The sequence below is a fragment of the Periplaneta americana genome, chromosome 10 (genome assembly GCF_040183065.1).
Source record: "Periplaneta americana isolate PAMFEO1 chromosome 10, P.americana_PAMFEO1_priV1, whole genome shotgun sequence".
Taxonomy (NCBI): Eukaryota; Metazoa; Arthropoda; class Insecta; order Blattodea; family Blattidae; genus Periplaneta; species Periplaneta americana.
The window spans coordinates 118,747,999-118,775,883 of NC_091126.1; the positions used below are offsets into that span (position 1 = coordinate 118,747,999).

Genomic DNA, 27,885 nt, shown 5'->3' on the forward strand with positions numbered 1-27,885 from the left:
TACATAAATATTGTATGATGCAAACAGTACGCAAACTTGTTGAATCACATACGGCGATTGTTCGAATACGCAATTGCTGAATAATGATAAAAAAAAGTTTTTGTTTATGTAGCATAATGGTAACCTGCAGAATGTAATGTTACACAAATATTGGAGTCAGAGTAAGTACGGAATTTAATTTGTTTCAATTTAGTAGTCTACAATAATATGTAACATATTGTGAATTTTATTAGTAACAACAATGTAATTCATTTGTCACAACAATAATTCCTTTCTACAATTCGCCTTAAACGCTCTCGTCAACAATTGGATTTTCACTCAACACAGTATTCGTTATAGCACTCCTCTTCCGAAAATGACAATTTACTTGGACTAGCACGAACAACAATGAACTGTTAATCTTAACTGATATTTACAAAGCACTATTTACAAATCAGAACTATCAGTTCTCAGTTCACAGTTCTTCTATCTCAGTCACTCGAGTTCACAGTATCTCGAACCACAGACCTTCAGAGACAGTTCACTGTACTCGAATTCAGGTCCCTCCAACTGCGGTCCACTGCACTCGAACTCAGGTCCCTCCAACTGCGGTCCACTGCACTCGAAATCAGGCCTTCGGATGCTGATACAGTTGCGGACGCACACTCGAGTCGACCTCCGGTGCACAAGACTGGCTTGCTTGCTCTGGCTTCCTCACTGACTGGCTGACAAATCAACTGAAAAACTGCTGTCGTTCCTTCGCGTCCGTAATTTATAACCACAGCGACGTAGCCTCGAAAGTTCCACGCGTCTCTAGAGATGGCACTCCAGAAAAATCCAGAGCCCTCTCCTCTCTACCAGCACCAGATGCGCGCGCACTATCTCTCCATTCTCTCGTCGCGTAGGCCCTTTCCCTTTGCTTCTCTCCGCCGCGCGCCGTCCCCGCGCGATCTGCTTTCTTGCGGGACGCTGGTCGTCAGTTCGAATCTCACGTCGCTATCACATTGCTCCCTCCTTAGGACTGCTCGTCTAGGGCAGTCCCTTGCTAGGCTGCTAGTCGGTCCAACGTTTGGGGTCCTGCGGCTGCTCCCTCCTTATCGTGGCGCCACCCCATCCTTGGCTTGGCTGGGCAGCGATACTCGTACTGCGTGGGCGCCGTCTTGCTTTACCACTTGGCCCTCCAAGGAGAGCTCGCCGGCCACGGGTTGTTCTTCGGAGTCCATCAGGAACACTTCATCCTGGCGAAGACGGAGTATACGGCGCCGGACGTCCACCGTCTCATCGAGTAACCGCAAGGCGTCGAGTCCCAGGACGACGTCCTCGGTGATGTTGGCGACGAACACCCACATCTCCAGTTTCCTCTTCCCCAAGGTCAGGTCCAGGAAGACCTCTCTCTGGATGGGCAAGCTCTCGCCTGAAGCAGTCCGTAGCTCGTATTGGCGCAGCGGCGTCCTGCCAGGTAGGCCACGCACGACGTCTGGTCTGGCGATAGTGAGCATCGCCCCGGTGTCCACCAGTACTCTGAATGGACGGCCTCTTATCCGTCCTTCAGCAATCAGCCCATCGTCGCACCTTCTGTCGACCGGTTTCAGGATGAGCCGAGGGGACGGTGATGATGGCGCCGACGTGCTCCTCCTAGCATCGGCCCCCTCTCTCTCCTGACTGTTGTCAGGTCGGTCGCAACTCCTCCGCAGGTGCCCAGGTTCACCGCAGAACCAGCAGGTGGGTACCCGTCGTCTCCGTTGCTCAGGCGACTGTTGGTTTCTCTCGGTGTCAGCCACCTCTCTCTCCTACCGGTGGCCGGAGCGGTCGCAGTCCCTCCTTAGGTGTCCCGGTCTCCCGTAGGACCAGCAGTTGGGCGTCCGTCGTCTCCGCCGCTCCGTTGACAGTTGGCGCTCCTCGACGTCGGCCACCTCTCTCTCCTGCTTGTGGCCAGATCGGTCGCGGTCCCTTTTCAAGTGTCCCGGTCTGCCACAGGACCAGCAGGTAGACGCTCCTCTCCTCTGCCGCTCGGGTAGCTTCGGTTGGCTCCCCCCAGCATCCGTCGCCGTGACGCTCCTGATCCAGTGCGGTGCTGAGACTCCCGCCGCCGACTTGGCCGCCTCCATCCTGAGGGCCGCCGCCAGAGCTGCGTTGATGGTACGATGCTCTGCCTGGAGTAGCTGTTGTCTGATTTCGGGGTCTCGAACTCAGCTGCCGAAGGTGTAGGCCGCCTCTCCGGCGATGAAGTCATTAGGTAGGCCCCTGAGGGCCTTATGGGCCAGTTGTTCCACTGCCATCGCGAATTCTTGTAGGGACTCGCGTGACTGTTGGACCCTCATTTTCAGTTGGGTCCTGAATGCTGCCGCAAGTTGATGGTCACCATAACGTCCCTCCAAGACCGCAATAATCTCAGCGGCTGTCCCATCTTCCGGCACGCTGTGAAGAATCTCTGACGCTTGTCACTGAAGCGCGGTCAACAACTGAGTAGTCTTCTCCTCTGGCGTCCACCCATTATATGTCGCGGTGGCCTCGAACTGGCGACGAAATATCGCCCAAGACGTCGTTCTGTCGAACTTCGGCGTCTTGACGTTGTAATGTCTGGTTGAAGGCGATGGTTCCGCAGGGCCACTATATGTAGTCCTCAACCCTGTAGCCGCTTCTTGCATGGCACGTCGTACCTCCTCGGCAACTATCTGTTTCTGTTCTCTAGCCTGGCGATCCACCAACGCGAGGATGTGCTTGTTTTCTACAGCATGTTGGTCCATCAGCACACTCGTTTCCTCTTGACGACGTTCGAGAGCGCGAATTTTGCCGTCAAAATGGTCTACATCCTGTCTCAACTCGACTACTGTCTCGTTTATAGTTGTAAAATTCTGGTTTAGTTTATCTAAATCGGCCTTAAGTTCGCCTTTCACGATGGCGACAATTCCATCTACATGGCCCGAAACGCTTTCAATTTGCGTAGTGACGTCATCTTTCATTCCGCTTATGTCGTCTTTCATTCCGCTTATGTCACTTTTCATCTCCGTTTTCACATCACTTATATCGTTCTTAACCTCACTGATGTGCCTGTTCATGTCGTTCATGTTATCTTTTATTTCACTGATATCGTTCTTCATTTCTGCTTTTACTGCGCTTATGTCGTTTTTCATTTCAGCTTTCATTTCCGCGATGGCTTGCAGGATCTGCTGTAGGTTCTCCATTGTCGATAATATCCCACTTCTGACACCAATGTGAATTTTATTAGTAACAACAATGTAATTTATTCGTCACAACAATAATTCCTTTCTACAATTCGCCTTAAACTCTCTCGTCAACAATTGGATTTTCACTCAACACAGTATTCGTTATAGCACTAAACCTCCGACAATGACAATTTACTTGGACTAGTACGAACAACAATGAACTGTTAATTTTAACTGATATTTACAAAGCACTATTTACAAATCAGAACTATCAGTTCTCAGTTCACAGTTCTTCTATCTCAGTCACTCGAGTTCACAGTATCTCGAACCGCAGACCTTCAGAGACAGTTCACTGTACTCGAATTCAGGTCCCTCCAACTGCGGTCCACTGCACTCGAACTCAGGTCCCTCCAACTGCGGTCCACTGCACTCGAACTCAGGCCTTCGTATGCTGATACAGTTGCGGACGCACACTCGAGTCGACCTCCGGTGCACAAGACTGGCTTGCTTGCTCTGGCTTTCTCACTGACTGGCTGACTAATCAACTGAAAAACTGCTGTCGTTCCTTCGCGTCCGTAATTTATAACCACAGCGACGTAGCCTCGAAAGTTCCACGCGTCTCTAGAGATGGCACTCCAGAAAAATCCAGAGCCCTCTCCTCTCTACCAGCACCAGATGCGCGCGCACTATCTCTCCACTCTCTCGCCGCGTAGGCCTTTTCCCCTTGCTTCTCTCTGCCGCGCGCCGTCCCCGCGCGATCTGCTTTCTTGCGGGACGCTGGTCGTGAGTTCGAATCTCACGTCGCTGTCACAATATCTTATCGGTTAACTTTTATCAATTGACACATTAAGTGCCAATAGCGTTTAACATGCCTGTTTCATTTAAATAACTGGGGGCTGAGCTCAAATGGTGGAGCGTTCGCTTAGCATTTGCGAGTTACCGAGGTCGAATGGCTGTACTTTAAACCAATTTCTGAGTAATTGATAAAGTATTAATGTAGCACACTTGTAAATTATAGACAAATTATTATTATTATTATCATTATTATTATTATTATTATTATTATTATTATTATTATTATTATTATTATTATTATTATCATCATCATTATTATTAGGAATCTAATTTAATACATTTTGAAGTAACATTTATTGAATTGATTAGTGGATCTTTATGCCTTACAGTTTCACCAAAATTAAATTCATCCGAATATGCCACTATTATTATTATTATTATTATTATTATTATTATTATTATTATTATTATCATCACCATCATTATTAGGATTCCAATGTAATATATTTTGAAGTAGCATGCAATATAGAATAATTAACGTTGAACAAGGTTAGATGATGAACAATCCTCTTGGATTTATACAACTATTATACTCTCATATATATTATAATACATATTTTATAAAATATCTTTGTCAAATAACTTCGATAGTGTTTATTAGGATTCCAATTTAATAAATTTATAAGTAACATTTATTGGATTGATTATTGAATTTACTTTAAGCCAAACATTATTACCAAAAGTACGATTTGGGGCAGTTCGTAGTACTATTATTGTAACAGCTAAAAATCCCACCTGCTCAATGATGATGTAATTGTCGTGTAATGTGATTACATGCGCATAGTCGAAAATGGTTGCACTTTAAGCCAATTGCTGAGTAATTGATAAAAAATTAATCTACCACACTTCTAAATTAAACACATACATTATTATTATTATTATTATTATTATTATTATTATTATTATTATTATTATTATGCACTACTTTTTTTTCTATATCTTAACCATCCACTTCCATCTCACATAGACAAAGGTTTGGGTTCGTTTAGAGTTCAAAATGGGGAATGGTTTATTAACCTATAACACTTTCCTTTTAAATATAACACTTTCCTTTTCCCATATTAAGAATTGGTGTATACTTTTTCAAATATTAATTACTCTTAAGAATTGGTGTATATGTTGAGATTATTGTAGACATATACGTCACAAGAATTTATAATTTGGGAGTGGTGAATTTGAAATACAAAAGTTCATTACATGTTTGTATGATAAAACATGAGGATGATTGAGAGTCATGGATAACACAATTGTGAGAATGTTAAAGATTAAACTGAACCTAGTCACTGTGAATTGGGGATAGGGGTGTGCTCGGTAAAAGAAAATAGTAAGAAAATTAAATTATGTGTATATTTTGATTAATAAAAAATACAAATCAATGAGTATTCAAATACATTTTCAGTTAATGAATTCCAATTGTGATGACGTTTTCACCAAAATTGAAGAACTTTCACACTTTGGAAGCTGCATTCAACATTGTCTCTTTAGTGATAGAAGCACACGTTCCTTTTATTTTTTAACATAAATAAATTAGGAAAATCCATTTCTTCCAAATTACACACATCACTGATGATAAATTGTTCCAAGAATTATTTCTTTTCCACACCCTTTGCATAAACACACTGTAATTAACATAACCAATACGATTATTTTCACGGCGCCAAGTGACGGAGTGTTTTCAGCAGAAAACAGCATCCTTGCTGCAAATTCCCATGGAGAAGATGAGTTCTTTTAAAATGCAATTTGTCCAAGCTTCTTGGAAACCTTGTACATCAGTTATCATAATGGTCTTCCTGAAACAAAATAAAAGCGGTGTAGCATAATACCTACTGTAAATTGTATAATGTCACAGAAAAAACGTAGCAAATACTTACATTTTTCAACATATTATATGAGTAAAAGCACTTTATACATAATCCAATAAGACACTTTGAACATTGTGTTCGAACAACGCTGTTACAACCTTTTTGAGCACATGTCTTCCTCCCTTTCAATGGGATATATTGAACCCAATGATTTATACAACCATATCGAGATACTCGAACGTATGTAATCGGAGAAGAAGTTAGTCTCACACCCCGTTTCTTTGCCTTCATCATTGCAACTGAAAAGAAAATGGTATTCTTGTGACATATGCAACAGCATGTCGAATATGCGACATATATGCAACAGCATGTCGAAAATGCAACATATATGCAACAGCAATATATATGCAACAACATGTCGAAAATACGACATATATGCGACAGCATGTCGAAAATGTGACATATATATGTAACAGCAACATATATGTAACAGAATGTTGAAAATGCGAAATATATGCAACAACTTGTTGAAAATGCGACATATATGCAACAACAATACGATTTTCGACTTCTTGCATATATGGAACGGGAATTGGATTTTCGACATATCGTTGCATATATGTCACATTCTCGACATGCCAATGCATATATGCAACGAGAATACGATTTTCATGTCGTTGAATATATTTCATATTTTCGACATGCCGTTGCCTATATGCAATGAGAATACGATTTTCGACATGTCGTTGCGTATATGTCGCATTTTCGACATTTTGTTGCATATATGTTGCTGTTGCATATACGTTGCATTTTCGACATGCTGTCGCAGATATGTCGCATATTCGACATGCTGTTGCATATATGTTCCTGTTGCATATATGTCGCATTTTCGACATGCTTTCGCATATATGTCGCATTTTCGACATTCTGTTGTATATATGTTACATTTTCAACATCTGTTGCATATATGTTGCTGTTGCATATATGTCGCATATTCGATATGCTGTTGCATATATGTCACAAGAATACCATTTTCTTTTCAGTTGCAATGATGAAGGCAAAGAAACGGGGTGTGAGACTAACTTCTTCTCCGATTACATATGTTCGAGTATCTCGATATGGTTGTATAAATTATTGGGTTCAATATATCCCATTGAAAGGGAGGAAGACATGTGCTCAAAAAGGTTGTAACAGCGTTGTTCGAACACAATGTTCAAAGTGTCTTATTGGATTATGTACAAAGTGCTTTTACTCATATCATATGTTGGAAAATGTATTTGTTACCTTTTTTCTGTGACATTATACAGTTTCCAATAGGTATCATGCTACAGTGCTTTTATTTTCTTTCCGGACGTCCATTATGATAACTGATGTACAAGGTTTCCAAGAAGCTTGGACAAACTGCATTTTAAAAGAACTCATCTTCTCCATGGGAATTTGCAGCAAGGATGCTCTTTTCTGCTGAAAACACTCCGTCACTTGGCGCCGTGAAATAATCGTATTGGTTATGTTAATTACAGTGTGTTTATAGAAAGGGTGTGGAAAAAAAATAATTCTTGGAACAATTTATCATCAGTGATGTGTATAATTTGGAAGAAATGGATTTTCCTATTTGATTTATGTTAAAAAAGAAAAGGAACATGTGCTTCTACCACTACAGAGACATTGTTGAATGCACCTTCCAAAGTGTAAAAGTTCTTCAATTTTGGTGAAAACGTCATCACAATTGGAATTCATTAACTGAAAATGTTTTTGAATACTCATTGCATTGTATTTTTTATGATTCAATATATACACATAATTCTATTTTCTTACTATTTTCTTTTACCAAGCACATCCCAATCCCCAATACACAGTGACTTTGTTCAGTTTAATCTTTAACATTCTCACAATTGTGATATCCATGACTCTCAATCATCCTCATGTTTCATCATACAAACAGGTAATGAACTTGTGTATTTCAAATCCACCACTCCCTAATTATATACTCTTGTGACATATATGTCTAGAATAATCTCAACATATACACCAAATCTTAAGAACAATTAATATTTGAAAAACTATACACCAATTCTTAATATGGGAAAAGGATTACTAATATTTAAAAGGAAAGTGTTATAGGTTAATAAACCATTCCCCATTTTGAACTCTAAACGAACCCAAAACTTTGTCTATGTGAGATGGAAGTGGATGGTTGAGATATAGAAAAAAGTAGTGCATAATGATAATAATAATAATAATAATAATAATAATAATAATAATAATAATGAATGTGTTTAATTTACAAGTGTGCTGGATTAATTTTTTATCAAATACTCAGCAACTGGCTTAAAGTACAACCATTTACGAATTATGCGCATGTAATCACATTACATGACAATTGCATCGTCATTGAGCAGCAGGTTGGATTTTTAGCTGTTACAATTATACTATTACGAACTGCTCCAAAACGTACTTTTGGTAATAATGTTTGGCTTAAAGTAAATTCAGTAATCAATCCATTAAATGTTACTTCAAAATGTATTAAATTGGAATCCTAATAAACACTATCGAAGTTATTTGACAAAGATCTTTTATAAAATCTGTATTATAATTACTGTATAAATCCGAGAGTATTGTTCATCATCTAACCATTTTCAATGTCAATTATTCTATAATGCATGCCACTTCAAAATATATTACATTGGGATCCTAGTAATAATGATGATAATAATAATAATAATAATAATAATAATAATAATTATTATTATTATTATTAGTAATATTATTATTATTATTATTTATATTATTATTATTATTATTATTATTAGTATTATAAAAATGGTATATTCGGATGAATTTAATTTTGGTAATACTGTATGGCATGAAGCAAATCCACTAATCAATTCAACAAATGTTACTTCAAAAAGTATTAAATTAGAATCCTAATAATAATAATAATAATAATAATAATAATAATAATAATAATAATGTATGTGTTTAATTCACAAGTGTCCTACATTAATATTATATCAATTACTCAGCAATTGGTTTAAAGTACAACCATTCGATTTCGGTACCTCGCACTTGCTAAGCGAACACTCTACCATTTGTGCTACGCCCCCAGTTATTAAATGAAACAGGCATATTAACCGCTATTGGCACTTAAATTGTCAAATGATAAAAGTGAACCGAGAAGATATGTTACGCATTATTGTAGACTATTAAATTGAAGCAAATTAAATTAAGTACTCCAACTCCAATATTTGTGTAACATAACATGTTGTAGGTGACCATTATGCTACATAATCAAAAACATGTTTTTTATCGTTGTTCAGCAATTGCGTATTCGAACAATCGCCGGATGTGATTCAACAAGTTTGCATATTGTTTACATCATACAATATTTGTGTAATATAACATGTTGCATGTGGTCAATATGCTACATAATCAAAAACATATTTTTATCATTACTCAGCAATTGCATCGCCGGATGTCATTTACCAAGATTGCATAATATTTACACACATAGCACATAGCGATTATGCATGTGTAATCAATACAATATATGAGTAATATAATACGTCCATTGAACGATCGCCGGATGAAATTTAGCAAGCATGCATTATATTTTCACAACGTAGCAGATAGCAATTATGCATATGTAAATCACATTATACGACAAATACACCATTCAGCACGTGAGATTTTTAACTGCTACAATTACTGTTTTACAAACTGCTCTAAATCATACTTTCGGTAATAATGTAGGGCTTAAAATAAATCCAATAAATGTTACTTCAAAGTGTATTAAATTGAAATAATAATAATAAAAATAATAATAATAATAATAATAATAATAATAATAATATTAAGGAATAGTAATAACAGTAAAAATATCACATTCTGATGAAATTAATGTAATGTATGGTTTAAATTAACTACACTAAACTGTCCACGCAATGTTACTTCAAAATGTATTACATTGGAAACCTAATAATAATAATAATAATAATAATAATAATAATAATAATAACAATAATAATGTGTTCTATTTACTAGTGTGCTAGATTAATTTTTTTTTCAATTGCTCAGCAATTGACTTTAAGTACAACAATTTAAGCCATAAATAATTCCCCCAATCCAATAATGATGATGATGATGATAATAATAAAAAGAATAATAATAATAATAATAATAATAATAATAATAATAATTATAATAATGGCACATTCTGATGAATTTAATGTTGGTATTAATGTATGGCTTAAATTAAATACATTAAACAATCCACTGTAATAATAATACTAATAATAATAATAATATTAATAAATTCATATTCTGATCAATTTAATGCTGTCTAATAAGTTTTATTCTATATTCTGTTTTTGTTTTACATTATATCTATTTTAATTACATTATGTTTTATGTATGTTGAATGCTAAACCAAATAAATGAATTAGCTGTCTCATATTCAATAATAATTTGAATATTTATTTTTTTTTATTTAATATCTAATGCATTTATAAAAAATGTTATGTTTTATTTAACGACGCTCGCAACTGCAGAGGTTATATCAGCGTCGCCGGATGTGCCGGAATTTTGTCCCGCAGGAGTTCTTTTACAAATGGCAGTAAATCTACTGACATGAGGCTGTCGCATTTAAGCACACTTAAATGCCATCGACCTGGCCCGGGATCGAACACGCAACCTTGGGCATAGAAGGCCAGCGCTATACTAACTTGCCAACCAGGTCGACTATGCATTTATATGTTTTATAAACTTGCACTCTTGCACCTTGCACCTTGCAATCTTTATGACATCACTCTTTAAGTTACGCCACTATGAACGTGTGTATTTCAATTTTTACCCCCCTCCCTCCTTTCCAACTTCAATTACAAATTTATGACGTCACACTTTAACCTTCTTTATGACATCACACTTTAAGTTACGCCACTATGAACGTATGTATTTCAAATTATTGCCCCCCTCCCTATTTCCAACTTCAATTACAAATTTATGATATCACACTTTAATCTTGCACATTTAGATACCAATTATGACGTCACACTTTAAGCGTGCACTCTTAGATAATCATTTATAACGTCACACTTGAAGTTACGCCCCTTCGTGACCTAACACTTTAAGCCCCACCCCCTTCATGACGTCATACTTTGACCACGCCCACCTATGACGTCACTTGCCACGCCAACTTGTGATGTCACATGCCACGCCCACTTGTGACGTCACATGCCACGCCCACTTCTGACGTCACATGCCACGCCCCCTCGCTCCTGCCTAGCTCCTGTCTAGCTTGTGTGGTAGCCCTCATTTACTATCTACTGCCGTGCCTCCCCTAATATTTTACCAGAACAGAATATGGCAGTAATAATTGCAGCTGAATTAAGATCACAGACTAGTTATAGCAAATGACGAAAATTTTTCCTTTTATATTAATTTTACTAATCACAACGACTAAGATGTAAGTTAATTAAAGTCGATGACATCCAGTTGGCGATTCCAGCTCGCAATACTGTAGATAGTAAAAATAATTCGTCCTGAAAAATAACAAGTAATGCTATAACCTGTATAGTCAACATGTAGCAGCCTGCAGTGTCTATGCGAGTGCGGGAGAGAGAAGTCGGCTACATGATTCTACCGCAGTCTAATACATACAGTCACGCAACTCATAGCCTACGTATAAAATATGCCAATATTTGACAGCTGGCGCGACAGTAGCCCTCTAGCGGCAGACAAGTTAAAAGTGTGCACACGACATATGATAACACATCAGAAAACGGGTTTTGCGTAATATATTTTATTTTTATTCTATACAGTAAGTGTATATGGTTCTTATTAATTTTGCTTTAGAATCCTAGAACAATTTCACACGCAGTTAATCTACGAGTTTCTCACGCTGGGAATAAACGTAATTCTTTCTGCAGGTTATAACTGAATCATGGCCGTGATCACGTATTATGGTTTGAAAATAATATAATTGATCGAAGGTGGATGGTTATTTCAATGCATTCCTAAATATATTTATGAATCGTTGGAACTCTATATTTCCTGTCAGAAGAGTCAAAATTAGTAACTTGAACATTGTAGGGTATATCTCGTAGGGTAGATCGTGTGGCGAACTCCTCTCCCTACTCCCTGAGAAATTATTATTATTTTCCATACCGCAAATTGGGGTATTCTATTGTATTTATTAACATTCCATGGTATTCATACATTGTTTACAGCTAGAATATGGAACAAGTCAAAAAACTTAATACTATTATAAAGTCTTAATTTATAGTCACTATCTAGATGAAATATATACAGAAGATATTTACAATATAGTATACTAGTAAAACACATAGTTTTAGCATCAATTTCATGAAGTGTTATTGAATGTCATGAATTCACCTACAGAATAGAAGGCGTGAGAAATTAGGTACTTCTTTAATTTGGCCATAAGTAATCTTATGTTTTGAGTTTCATTTTTTATATCGATAGGGAGGCTATTAAAAATGTTTACTGCCATATAACGCATTCCATTTTGATAGCACGATAGAATTGCCGATGGAGTATGAAAGTCATTTTTTGACGAGTATTTATGCTATGAACTGTTGAATTAGTTACAAAGTGTTCAATATTACATACGAGGAAGGTTATTAATGAAACGATATACTGACAAGCCATGGGCATTATTTGTAGTTTTTTTTAAATAGCCATACACGATTCCCTAGATTTGGCACATACTATTATTCTAATTACTCTTTTTTGTAATATGAATATACTGTTCCTATCTGGGAATTTCCCCAGAATATTATTCCAAAACTCATTATCGAGTGGAAGTACTATACTTGTGTCATCTGCAAGTAAACTCGGCCGCTGAGGTAAACTTGAAAATAAAAAAGGAAGGATTTAAACCTTAATATGACAGACATTGATTTATGAAGTTAATTATTTTTCCATTTCTTAAGAACCGGTATTTCCTGTATTATTTTGAGTCACAAATGTTGCTGATATTATGGTTTATATTTTTATGGCAAGTTTACCGCACTTTACATTATATTTCTAGTTTTCACACATAAGCTTAATTTTAACTTATCCTACCTACATAATACGTAATGTACATGCACTTACTGTTAATATGACGTAGGTGAGAACAAATAAATTAACATACAATTTTATTGAAAAAAATTATAACTTCAATTAACTCAGAAAATGTAGGCCTAATTTTATTTTCAGAAGTGGTGTAAGCCAAAAATGGGTAATGAAGGTTAAAGTAAATATTCTGTAAAATACAGCGTAAAGTAGCAGTTAATATTGAATTTATTTAAACTATTAGTAGGCAGTGAATACCAAGAAGGATATATTAATTGCTACTTTGGGCTGTATTTTATAGAATTTTTCCTTCACACCTCATTACCGAATTTTGACTTACACAACTTCTGCTCTGAACGGCTCAAATAATCACTGGGAATGTAAAATGAACACCAATAATAGTCATACAAATTATCACAGAAAATATTTCTTTATATATTAAATTAAAAAGGCTCTTTTATTTCTTGAGAACTCAATACGTCTGCCACATGAATCCACACCAACACATCAGAAATTTATCGACACAGTCTGGATTTATTCAAGAGGTGAATGTTTTGCAAAAGGATTACAATACTCCATGATCCCTACTTAAATGGAATATAACATTCAACTTTTGAAAAAAAAAACACTAATGCAAAAATTATGGAATTACTTGCATTAAAAACTGTAGATAGGCCCTACATTATCCAAAATCGGAATGTTTACACATTTACACATATGATCTCTGCAAAAAATAATATACTGTAATAAGTATTTACTTTGTTTTTATTTAAACTCTCCCTCCTGACATACAAATAGGTAAATGATAACTAATAAATGTTTTATAGAACACAATACGTAGGCTACCTACAATGTGGATTATTGTTTATGACTGAGTTATGATTTTCTCTAGGTCTTTAGGGAATCTGAAGAACGACAAATTCGGAGATTTAAACTTGTTGATACTGCAATTTTAGAATCTATGAGTATAGATTTATTCTATAAATAGTATTTATGTTTAGGGAGATTTTTGGTTTATTTACTATTTTTATTTTGTTGGTTATTTTTGTTATAGTTGGCGTTGCTTACTTTGTGTGGTGATTTTAATATACTTAGTATATATAATATCGGTGAATATAGATTTAATATAGTTAAGGGTATGCTGGGTTTATTAATTATAGCTGTTATAGGTGGTAGTTTTCTTAGTTGAATTATTTTTCCTACTCCTCTATTAATTTGTTTACCTTTTTATTTAAAAACTTTAGTATTGCTGGTTAGCCTTTTGGGTGGTTGATTTGGGTATGAAATTTCTAGGATTAATATTGGTAATAAATTATTGTCCATTAAATTTTACTTATATTCAAGATTTATAAGTTCTATATGATTTATACCATACATTTCTACTTATGGTATATCTAATATGCCTTTATTTTTGGGTTATAAATCATATAAAGTATTTCATTCTGGTTGGAGAGAATATTTTGGAGGTCAGGGTATATATTTACTGATATATATATATATATATATATATATATATATATATATGGGTAAAATTAATCAGTGATGACAATATAATAATTTAAAGTTCTTTCTTATATTTTTTTGTAATATGAATTGTTATTATAATATTCCTATTAATTATTTAAACTTTAATAGCTTATATTATAGAGCATAACATTGAAGATGTTAATGAGATTAATAAAATCTTTAAGTATTTATAAAAGTTTTCTTTATTTCTACAGTGAAAGTTTAGTGTTTTGAATATTTCTTAAACTATATAAATTAGAAATGTAAACGGAGTTTAACCGCTAAAGTAATAAGTTAGCAGCTTTTACTTGTTCTACACATTTCCTTAACTGGAATATTTAATTTAATTTTATTATTAACAGTAATATACCTCTTTTTGGTTTCAGTTAAAAAATAAGGATAATATTTATCTAAATATCAGGTCGAAACTGATTGCAATTAATTGCTTCTTATTTAAGATAGATTGAATAATCAATACTTTTTGAATGCAACCCAAATGTTATACTTAACTACTATCCTATGATGCTCATTCTAAGGATCCCTGATTTCATTCATGGTATAATCCGGTTAGTAGGATTAATAAAAATATTGTTCTGATAATTGCTCATATTATAATTCTTTACGCAATTTCTACGTCAAAGATTAGGAAGATTACCGCAATCAAGAAGAATCGTAGTGAGAAAGGTAATCGGGCTCTTGATTTAGGGTCAAATCCACATTCAAAGGGTGAAATTTTTTCTCGGTCTTCAATCTGTTTTTTTGATAACATTGTCGCTATTATTATGATAATTGTTGACAATATTATAATTATGATAATAGAATATCTTGTTAATATAATTATTTATCTTGTTTATACAAACTTTTTGATTGGAAGTCAAATATACTAATTATATTAGATAAATTATGTTATCTTCCTCATCAATAACTAGAAATATATATATATAAATAATCATACAACATCTACGAAGTATCAGTATCAGGCTGCTGCTTCAAACCCAAAATGGTGATTTGATGAAAAATGTAATGTTAAGTGACGTAATAAGGAAGTTATTAAAAATGTTGTTCCAATAATTACGTGTAATCCGTGGAAGCCTGTTGCAATAAAGAAAGTAGAACCATAAACTGAATCAGCAATGGTAAATGGTGCTTCTATGTATTCGTAAGCTTGCAGAACTGTAAAATAAATACCTAATACAACTGTAAAGAATAGACCTTGTAGTGCTTGATTATAATTATTTTCTAGAAGACCATGATGTGCTCATGTTACAGTAACTCCTGATGCTAATAAAATAGCTATATTTAATAGTGGGATCTGTAGTTGATTGAAAGGGTAAATTCCTATAGGGGGTCTTAAGGAACCAATATCAATAGTTGGAGATAAACTTCTATGAAAGAATGCCCAGAAAAATGAAATGAAGAAGAATACTTCTGAAATAATAAATAAAATTATACCTCATCGTAAACCTTTCGTTACTATCTTGGTATGTAATCCTTGATAAGTACCTTCTCGTACAATATCTCGTCATCATTGAATTATTGTTAATAATATAATAGTTATACCAATTATTAACAATTCTTGATTATATTGGTGAAATCATTTAATTATGCCTGTTATTGTTACTATTGCTCCAATAGCTCCAGTTAATGGCCATGGGCTTTGATCAACCAAATGGAATGGGTGATTTGCGTGTCTTGTCATTAATTTACTTCTCTAGAATATAAAGTACTAAGTACTGCAAATACATATGACTGAATAATAGCTACTGCGGATTCCAGAAGTAGTAGCGCAATTTGGGTTATAATTAATAATCTTAATATTATATAACTTAGAAATGGACCTGTATTTCTTAATAAAGTTAATAGTAGATGTCCAGCAATTATGTTTGCAGCCAGTCGTACTGCTAGTGTTCCAGGTCGAATTATGTTTCTGATTGTTTCAATACATACCATAAATGGTATTAGAATTGGGGGAGTACCTTGTGGTACAAGGTGTGCAAATATGTGTTGAGTATTATTAATTCAACCAAATAATATAAAACTAACTAAAAGTGGTAATGCTAAAGATAATGTTAACACTATATGACTTGTTCTAGTGAAAATGTATGGAAATAGACCTAAGAAATTATTAAATATAATTATTGAAAATAAAGAAATAAAGATAAATGAAGCTCCTTTATAAGTATTTCTTGTTCCAAGCAATGTTTTGAATTCTTTATGTAAATTTATTAATAATTTGTTTCATAAAATATAATGTCGTGATGGAATTAATCAGTAACTCATTGGAATAATAAATAATCCTAATATAGTGCTGATCCAGTTTAAAGATAAATTTATTATACTTGTTGATGGATCAAATACTGAAAATAAATTCTTATCATTTTCAATTTATAATTTTTATATTAATTATTTTTTTCTGTTACTAATTTAATTGGAATATATGAGAAATAATTTATAGAATTAAATAATATAAATATAATAGAGAAAAATAAAAATAGTATTAATCATCCTAGAGGTATTATTTGTGGGACAGAAAATTATTCACGTCAATAATAAAATTATCTCTTCTCTTTAATAGTAACAGTATAACTACAGATCTCATTTTGTTTAATTATTAAAATGAGATCTCATCCCAACCTAATAAAATTCTAATTATATTAGGTCTAATAATTAAAAATATTTTATTCCGACGCATGATTTTTTTTTTGCCAAACTAAGACATTTATTTTGACAATATGAATATATGAAACAAAATACTGTAATACTAAAATATATTGGATCATAAATCATTTTTGAAGGCTTCCATCACTATTTACAAAATAATTTTTGGAAAATGCACCTACAGTTAATATGGTAGCAATTTAAAAGATATATGTATATACATAGGCATATATATTAACAGAGTACAATTAATAACGTAAATTATTCACATAATCGCCATATCTTTTTATACAAATTAATGAGTTTTATTTTCATATACTGATAACGTTTTTCTTATTTTCAATTATTAACAAATTGTTACGCCCTTTTCTTATCAGTTTCCTTTCAGCCTCCGTTAGTAACTTTTGTAGTCCAGCTATCGTTGGATTGCTGTCACTAATCATGTAGTGTAAGTATCCCATAATTATCCATGTTGGTGCGAATTTATTGCTGTGGGTGGGCATTTCCATTTGAAGTACCATCCTTCGAACGTCGTTCGGGTTGTCCGTGTGAGAGGCATTTATTAGCTTTCGACACAACCACGACCATACTACAGGTCGGCATGTTGTTAATCGATGGTGAAGAGTATCAAAACTGCCACAGTGTTGACATAGAGGTGAGTGCGTGATGTTATGGTGGTACTTTTTTGCTTCTGTGGGAACAATATCATTTACTACTTTATATGCACTTGTTTTCCAATCAGTTGAAATATTTGGTAGTGTGAAGATTTTCCATATTCTTTTCCACGTCATATTCGGGTATTTGGTCATAACGGAGGAAACGGTTTCTTTAGCAGCTAATAATGACGTATATATTTCCTTTGTGGTCATAGACTCGGGATCGTTGGGAAGCCGCTCTGGTATTTTATTCAGGCACATTTTTATCCTTCGGAATATTGGATGTTGCAAAGTAAAATCTATTAATTCAGATGTAATGGAATTTTTATATGTAATTTTCCTTTGCAGTAGTGTTTTAATGAGTAAAGCTTTGCTTTTATTATTAACTGCAATAAGACCGCACCCACCTTGTTCTGTCCGTTTCCACAGTTGAGATTTAGCAATCTTATAAATATGTCCTGTCCACAGGTAATAAGTAATTCCCAATTCAATGCGTTGAGCTACATCTTCCGGCAGAGGTATTATTTGTGCGATGTACCAAACTTTAGATAGTACAAATGAATTTATGTTCCATATTTTTTTGTATCAGGTTTAAGTTCCTAGTGAGATGTTACGAGAACATGTAACGGATTGTGTTTAAAATTGGATTCCAATTTATTTCTTTCATCTTCTTTATATCTGTGTTTATGAAAATGCCAAGTATTTTAACAAAATCTTTAATTGGGATATTTGCCATAGTCAGAGATGGTGGCCAATGTCCCAAGGGTGGCAAGTTTGGCTTCCTGAAATTTATTTTAGCAGTAGATGCCATTGCATAACGGTGTAGGATCTGGTGAAGAACGGGAAGTTACTGCTCCTTTCTCAACAAGATAACCATATCATCCGCGTAAGCCAATGTTGTGAACAATTTGTTATTACAAATCTCGGCATGAAGATTATGGCGAATCATTCTAATTAATGGTTCTGTACAGATGGTAACTTATGAAGTAACATTGACAAGGTACAGCCTTGTCTGATACCACTTGCCAGTCTGATTGGTTTTGTAAAAATCCATTCACTTGTATGCGGGAGTTTGCATTCGAGTACATAAAACTAGTGACAATGATAATCATTTCCGGAATGTTCATCCTTTTCATGGTTTTAAATATATATTGGTGATTGATATTGTCAAATGCTTTTTGGAAGTCTAACGAAAATAGTCCAGCCGATTCATGTCTATTGGTATCAAAATAAAATACTGTATCTCGTAGTGCTTCCAGATTGTCAGTTATTTTCCGTCCCGGTATTCCACATGTTTGTTCTTCCCCTATAAGGTCCTTTAAGTGAAATCTGATTCTATTTGCTATAAGTTTGGCAAATAGCTTGCAATCTGTATTCAATAGGGTTATAGGTCTATAATCTTGTATAGTCTGTGCTTGTGACAGTTTAGGAATTAGAATAATAATTGTAAAACTATAAAAATTTGTAAAAATTGTAATTGTAATATTGTAAAATGTTGACATGTTCCACATCTTAAAGCTTCATTGCTCATGTAAGATCTATGGAATAAAATAAATGAATGAATGAATACCTTCATTGAATCCCATCGGTTGTCATATCGTATGTAAAAGTTCATTTAAAAGTTTGGTTAGCGGTTCTTTAATAATGTTCCAGTATATTTTATAAAAATTATACCCAATACCGTCAGGTCCTGGTGCTGATTTTGAACTGGCAGTCTTGAGTGCTAATAGTATTTCTTCAGAGGTTATTGGTTGTGTAAGGGACGATGCTTCTTAATCGGAGAAACAAGATGTTACATAGTCCAGTATTTTATCTTGCTCATCAATGTTAACCTGTTTAGTTGCAAACAATTGCGTGAAATGTATTTCTGCCTGGTGCATTATGTCTTTGGTCGAGGTGATTAACCCATCACCTCCACTTGTTAGTGAGTGTATATAACTTATTTGTTTGACCCTTTCGATTTTTCAGATGCTAAGTGATATAATGATCCACGTTCATCATCTGCAACTGATGTAGTGCGTGATCGAATTTTAATGCCGTCCATAATGTATTCTTGTATTTGCACAATTTTTGTTTTAATGTTTTTAATTTCCGCATCCACATCCTAACCAGCACGTTGCGTCATCAGTAGTTCTTGTAATAATCGGTAATAAAATTCACTCATATTTTTCCGTTCACGAGCTTTACCAATACCAACATATTTTTAAAAAGGACCTAATGGCAGGTTTATATAAGGTAAGTTATTTTTGTATATTTGTTAGTGCGCGTTTGTTCGCTCGTTTGTCAGCTGCATTCCATCTCAGCATAAACTCTTCTTTGATTTTATCATCATACAGTAAGGATTCATTTAACTTCCAATAACCCCTTCCATGAGGTGGGATGGTATTGTCGACCTCCATTTTAACTAGTAGAGCATGATGATCACTAAAAACTACTGGTTGTACTTGTGCATTAAGAATGTTATCTTTTAGCTGTTTATTCACATAAATTCTGTCAAGACGAGAAGCAGCTTGACCTCTATGAAAAGTAAATTGTACATTGTTTCCATGAACAACTTCCCAAGCATCTAAGAGTTGCAATTCATTACATAGTGTTTGTAAATTTGGAGATGGTTGATATTCACCTTTTTGATCCCTTGCATTTAACACGTTATTAAAGTCGCCACCCAAACTTAAGGTATTATATTTATGCCGCAGATAAAATGGTAAGTCTTGGGCAATCATTTGTTCACGTAACACCCTGTTGTTGGAACCAGATGGTAAATACAGATTGACTATTAAAGCACCATTGTTAAGCAATAATGACGCTATTCTACCACTTTGATGTTGTTCATAAAGTTGTATTGATAATCCACTGCGGTAAATTATAGCCGTTCCTCTGTTTGCATCACCAACATTCACTATCGAATTATACTGCGGACCTATAAAATTGAAATTTTCAATATTGACTTCCTGTAACAATAAGATATCAATATCATTGTTATAGAGAAACTGCTTTAACAACTGTTGTTTTGGTTGACTTCTTAGTCAGTTTATGTTTAAGGTAGCGTAATTAATTAGAAACTGCATAATAATCAGGTAGATGGCACAGTTAAGTCGCAGTCACATGATTATTCTGAAGCAGCTCTATTATTTTATTAGAAAGGAAATTATTTGCGTAAGAGTGGAAAACCCAGTTTAGTTTCTTCACGAGGTTTAGGTTTCTCTTTTCTCTATGGATGTTGTCTTGTTTTGGCAAAAGCTGATGATGTTTCATTTGGTACCTGTATATCTTCGTGTTGTTCCGTTACTTTCGTACTTTCTTCGTCCATCATATCGTCGCTCTAGGATCGAGTCAAGGGATCGTGTTTATTTCCGTCATCTGTAACAGTGGAGTCAGTATCTGGGATTGCCGCTTCTGCTCCTTGTGTTTGCGTAGTTACTACTGCAGGAGACTCTGGTAGAATGTTAACGGCTGTTCGTCGTAATCGCGGGTCACGCGAGTGTTTTATCTGCATAACTTCTGATGTATTTTTGACTGTTTGTGTGTTTCCTTTACACTAGATTCGTCCTCTTGTCGTAATTTCTTGTTGCTAAGCCCTTCATTTTCCTCTCGTTGGTCAACATTAGTGCTAAAGTCAGTGGGCATTGGCTGAATATTCATACTATTTTCTGTGCTTGAAATTGTATGTTTACAAGTATCACCTACCTCCGTACTGCCTTGAAGATCGCCATCCGTTGGAATATCCATATGTTGAGAAGAAACTGCCTCAGGAGCTGTAGAATCTTGTATGGAAGATGTTTGATTCTCTTCGAGTAGAACATTTTCACAATTTATGAGTGTGCGTTGCCGAACAATGTCACTTAATAGTCTATTCTTGTTATGGGGTCGAATGGGTAACGTAGTAAATTGTTGTTTACAGTCTTGTTTGAAATGTTCTGGCTCACCACACCGAAAACAAACTTGTATTTGCCCCGGATAAGTTAAAGATTCTGTGTACATGCCGATTTTCAATAATGTGGGTATCGGAATTTTAATGTCCATCTTTACAGCTTTCACTCCATTGTTGACCGGTAGGGGATACTGATCATTCCATTTCTCAGACCTAATATCATGAATCTGTCCATTTTTACTGAGGGTATTACTAATAATAATGTTGGGTATTTCAGGTGGAAGATTGAAAATTCGCACTGTCGTACTTTGGATATCCGCCGCACTTACAACGATCTGAATTTCTTCTCCTGATTCATATTTAAACATCTTGTCTCCTTTGTGTTCATTCAACAGTTTATTACATAATGTCACGGAAACTAATTTCAGATACTTAAATTGCAAAGTCTCTGTTATGTAACTGTGTGGTATCTACTTGATCTGTATTAACACGCATAGTTTCCACTATCCATTGATGCATTTCATACGCCGATAGTTTTTTAGCCGTAGTAGGAAATTTAATTTTTAAAGTATTGATTCTCTTATAAGATTCCATATTGCTTTTTAATTACTGTAAATCTCAATACACAAAGACTCATGTATAGCTAATTATGCAGTAAGTCACTTTCACTGTTTATACACTATTATCTGTTCACTATACTGACTGCAGCACAAGTACACTGATACTAACAGCGAGTACAGAGGTTTGTATGATTTGAGGTAGCCTCGGCGTTGATTCGCTAATATGTTTTCGCGGGATATCAGCCGAGTTAAAATTTTGGAATGTTCCAAGTTTCAACTGCTATCTCTGCAGCCATCTTGAGGGAAGTTGTGTCTGGAAAAAAAAATCGACAAATCGAAAGAGGAGAAATGGAAGGACAAATTTAAAAGGCACGCAAACGAGTCCTCGCAAGAGGTTGGGGGCTGTACGAAACTAAATATGTGAGCTCCAAGCCTGTTGGCCACTAGTCTCACTCCGGCTGACGCTGCTCAACTGAAGGAGCTCAAGAAAATTTTGAAGGGGAAAACCGAAAATGGAAGTAACCTCTTAGGTACCACTTACGCGAGGGGGACGGATATGTGATCAAGTGATCACGGGACGGGACGAGGAGGAGATGGTTGGTGTAAATCTGTACATTGAAATGAACTGTGTCATTTCGCAGTGCATGAGGAGTCGAGAAGACTCTGTCGTCTGTTGTTCGATGACAAGGCAAGTGAAGACCGCCAGGAGAGACGCCGTGAATTCTGATCTGCAATTTGGAAGGTTCCCTGTCCTTTCGCATTGCGACTACATGAGTGACCTTGCATATGTATTTAGTAATTTTATAACCTCTGAACTAGGGCATTAAGTCGTTTGTTAGAAAAGAAAAAGGGGGATTTTATGGTGAAGGGCATATAGATTCGTGGCCTATTTGTTTTAGGGCTCATCCCGACATTTGACTTAACGCCTTAGGAAAACCACGGAAACACCTTAGGCAGGATGAGTTGCCTCAGTATAAGAGACTAGCCAATTTGGCTTTTAAGTAATAGGTCTATTGATTTATTGATTTATGATAGATGTAATTATTAATTAATTTAGGATAAATAAGGGGTCATGGGGATGTAATGCAGGTTCGTGGCCCATTTCTTTTAGGGCTCATCCCGACATTTGTCTTAGCGTCTTAGGAAAACCAAGGAAAAACCTTAGGCAGGATGAGTTGTCTCAATTTCAGAGACTAGACAGCTGGCTCTTAGGTTGAATTACTCTATGAATCGATGGATATATACTAGCCAATTGACTAATTGACTCTATGATTGTTCCATCGATCAACAAATGTAGATATTGTTAGGGAGGGATTTTGTTTAGCCCAGTTAAGACAAGGTCATTTCAAAGCGTTTGCACTATCCAAGGAGTCTCATTGAGGTGAGTCGTAACTACCAAAACCTGGGAGTAACGCCAGCCTCCCTGTCCTGTGTCAAGAGTATAGCTAATGGACCTGTCTAGTGTCTACGCTGTAACTTAGGATCATACTGGCCGAGGCCAGATATGACCGGGTTGGGGTTAGCACGAGCTTCCGCATGCAGGTTCCTAGCCAGTCGAGCAATGAACTCGTCTATGTTTGGCAAGTCTAGTTCATCATGGAACTTTCTTCTCGAGGCGACTCGGGGGAGATGAGTAATGAGTCGAATCACCTGGTTTTGGATAACTTGGAGTTTACGGAGATGGGACACTGCCGCAAACCCCCATGCGGGTGAGGCATAGGTAATGACAGAGCGAATGAAGGCCTTATACATGGTAAGTTCTACCCCCAGTTTGTCAGGTCTGGACAGAAAGTCGTAGGTTATATAGATGTTAGGCGCTGTCTCAGGTGATACGGAATTGGTTGGCGGATCGGCGATTCCGGGGCCGGGAATTATCATTCCTCGTAAGCTCCGACCCTCCCAGGATGCTTGTGTGAAGTTTGGCGTGCGGGGAGTCCTGTTCCGCCGCGTCTCACACAAAATAGGCAGATAGGCAGAATCCTCCAGAAGCTAAATATCAGAACCATACATAAACCACAGAGTAAATTCCGGAGTCATCTACGTCAGGTTAAAGACATTCAGGGCCTAAGGACACCAAGGATTTACAAGATTCCATATGAGTGCGGCGAAGTATACATAGGGCAGACTGGCCGCACAATAGAAGACAGAATCAGAGAGCATAAGAGGAACCTGAGGTTCTATTACCCGGAAAAATCTGATGTGGCGCAAAACAGCATAGAAAAGGAGCACAGAATACTATTTGACCACATCAAGGTCATTAACAAATCAAGCCACTACAGGGAACGTACAATCAAGGAGGCCATAGAGATCAAGCTGGAGAAAAACAACTTTAACAGGGACGGTGGACTACAGCCAAGAGGACTTATAATATAACAGAGGGATTCAGTCCTATCCTTTCCCTTGTTAACCTCTGCTAACTCTTTCAACCAGCACTACGAGCGCTACCATCCTTTCTCACCAACATTGCATCACTGAATTCAAACTCCAGGAAATGGAAAATGAGCATGCGTGCTTTTGGTTTAAGTTGTCAGTCCTGAATAAGGAAGTCGAAGGAAAACACAAGTGGGAAGAGGGAAGACATTTTGAATTTGTTTGGTGTGTTGTGTAGTTACACAAAATGCCATCACATGTTAAATGCGAATATTTCTTGTGCAAGAATCGTAAGGACAGCCACCCGAAGAAATTGCCAATGTTTCTTCAAAATATCGGGAGATAGTGAAAGGTGAGTTTTCATTTACAACGTATTAATATTATCATTTAAACTAACTTCATGTATTGTAGATTTTTCTAGCCAAGTGCATCATGATGCATGAATTGCCGGATACTAAGTTTTTATTTATATATATGCTTTCACTCCCCACTTTATTACTTAAATGTATTGTATATATTTAATTCATGTAATATGTATTCGTCTAAATTAACAGTACCCGATACCACGTGGGAGATATTTTCCAATAGAAGGATCTATCGTAGTTATTCTCTTTACTGAAACTCCGGTACCTTGCCGCACACGACACTGAAGTTTGATTTACCTGGTTAGCTACAATTTTAGAGGTTATTTACTGAAGTCATTTTTTCTCTGTCTTGTGTGGTGCGGCAAAATAACATCACACACGCCATGATCGCATTTCGTATCACTTTATAAAATCATTCAGATAAGGTACAAAGTCGAAGAGAACAAATGCAGTAAGCCACGGCAGTACACAGTTTTACTAGAAATTTTCGACATAAGAAAAGGCTAACAATATTAATTTTTATTAGGCCTACATTTAAATTTGTTTGATTCACATCGTATTTTTGCAAATGAATAGCTAAGCGTTACAAACATTATTTCTGTTCCTCTAAATTATAATTTGGAGCTTGCAAGTTTTTCCGCTTTTCTATTAAAATATTATCGTAAATTATGAGTGTTTCTCTCCAAAAATGCGTTACAAATGGAGTAATAATTATTATTTTACCTTTAAGGTCAAGTCAATGGAGCAGTTTCTTTTCATTTTCTAGCTTATCTGAGTGATTTTGCAAAGTATAACGAAATGGTGTCCCTGTGCTCATCATTTATATTGATATTTTATTCTCTTTTTGATTTCAGATGCAAGGCATGGCTAGAAGTAATTGTCAGAGAAGGCCTAATGGTAAACGTGCCCAAGAAATTGCACAACAACTTTCGGGTGTGTGCGGACCATTTTGAAGATAATTACTTCACAAGTACCTTCCACACACATCTGAATAGAGAAGTCATATCTTGCAAAGTTCAGGCTATCTCCATCGGTCAAAGTAACTTATTTAATCGTATACTTTTTAGGTATAATCGGCTTACTTCTAAAACCAAGTCCAAATTCTCCAGAATGTTGAAATCTGTGTATAAATATTTTTAAAATGCGTCTGCTGATAACATCTCGTTACTATGAAAATTCTTCTACAGTTTGTATGTAACAAATGCATAACAATTCTTAGCTGGGATATAAAAATAATAAGTTCTTTTGTTCTTTTGTGCAATTTCCTGAAATGCAGTTACAAGATTTTTGAAGTTAGCCAATGATATTCAATTTCAATGCTTCAGAACTATACTAAAAAATTCTGTCATAATTGGAGATTCTGTAATTGTTATTTATAGGGAAAGATAAGTAGTCCCATATTGGGCTTAGTAGACCACATAACTGCAACCTTTATTCGTGGTGTTATAGGCCTGCTTACTCTTACTGTTAGTTTATAATTATATTTTTTCTGTTGTTTTGTTTTATACAGATTCTGCAGGGCCAAGTTACATGGAGTGGGAAGAGACTGATCAACCCAGTTCATGAGCTGCGGAGACCACGGGGAGATTGATAGTAACGCCGAAGAGGAGAAAGATTCGCAGTCTTCGAGTACAATTGCATCGTCTGAGAGGAAGAGTTTTCAACACTACGCAGAAAGAACTGAAGATACACACTACCCTTGCATGTATAAAGAGTAAGGTTCCTGGGCCATTATATGGACTAGTAAGAAATTGCATCTCTTCAGATGCACGGAGTGTACAGAGGAAATCGGTAATCACCGGAAATGAAAACAAAGACTCTTAACATTTATTTACAGAGCCCAATTTTACTGTAGGATGATTAGGAAGTTGTTAAATTTCCCTTCAAAGCCTACATTGCTTAGAGTATTGCAAAAGATTGTATCATTATCCATCTAAATTAAAACAGACGCTGGTACAGACACTCATTCTACCTCACTTCGATTATTGCGACGTTTTGTTCAGTGATCTCAGGATTGATTCCGCCCAGAAACTACAGCGTGTTCATAACGCGTGCGTCCGCTTCATTTGTAATGTTCGATACTATGATCATATCTCACCTTCTTTCGAGAAGTTATCATGGCTTAGGTTACATGAGAGGAGAAATCTGCACTCACTTTCTCTCCTATATCGAATTATGCACACTTCATCCCCCTCTTATTTATTCGCTCGTTTTCATATTCTCTCTCGCTATCATAATATTAATACTCGATCACAACGCGATAACACGCTAGAAATTCCACTTCACACATCATCTCTGTATTCCTCATCTTTCACTGTTGCTACCTCTCGTCACTGGAACTCTCTGCCGCCTGAAGTCAAGGGCTGCCGAACATTGAAATCTTTCAAATCCAAGTTAGAAAATTATCTTATGACGAGTTGCCAAACTAACTTACTATTATGACAAGTGTTGTATTGCATGTTTCCACGTATTCACATTTTTTTTATGTTCTAGTGATATTTAACTTATTTTATATTTTTGTTTTCATATTTTCCGATAATGGTATATCTCTAATGTGATAAGTTGAGCTATATATAAACATAATTTTCCTTACTGTGTATACTTAAAAATATTGTATTCATTGTATGCTTTGTACTGCACTATTGTATTACTACTATTAGTATTATTATTACTATTAGGCCTGTTATTATTATTTATTTATTATTATTATTATTATTATTATTATTATTATTATTATTATTATTAATATTATTATCATCATTATTATCATTACTATTCTTATTTATTATTATTATTATTATTATTATTATTATTATTATTATTATTATTATCATCATCAATAATTTTCTTATTTTTTTATACTTTGTAGGCCTCATTTATTTTTGACCTGCTGTTCACATTTTATTATGCTTTTTTCTTTCTTTCTGTATGTTATATATTATGTCTGATTTCTTCTTACTTGTTGTTTACATTTTATTATTATTATCTTATTCAGTTTTGTGTGTACTTTGTAAATTTGTAG

General features: G+C 35.4%; 1 protein-coding gene and 1 pseudogene across 6 annotated transcripts in view; both read right to left on the bottom strand.

Annotated features, from left to right (window-relative positions):
- Positions 1-27,885, bottom strand: part of LOC138707980 (F-box/LRR-repeat protein 2-like) — a 1,260,080-nt gene that overhangs the window by 155,649 nt on the left and 1,076,546 nt on the right. The window lies entirely within an intron of this gene.
- On the bottom strand, positions 16,047-22,889 carry LOC138707294 (ATP synthase subunit a-like; annotated as a pseudogene).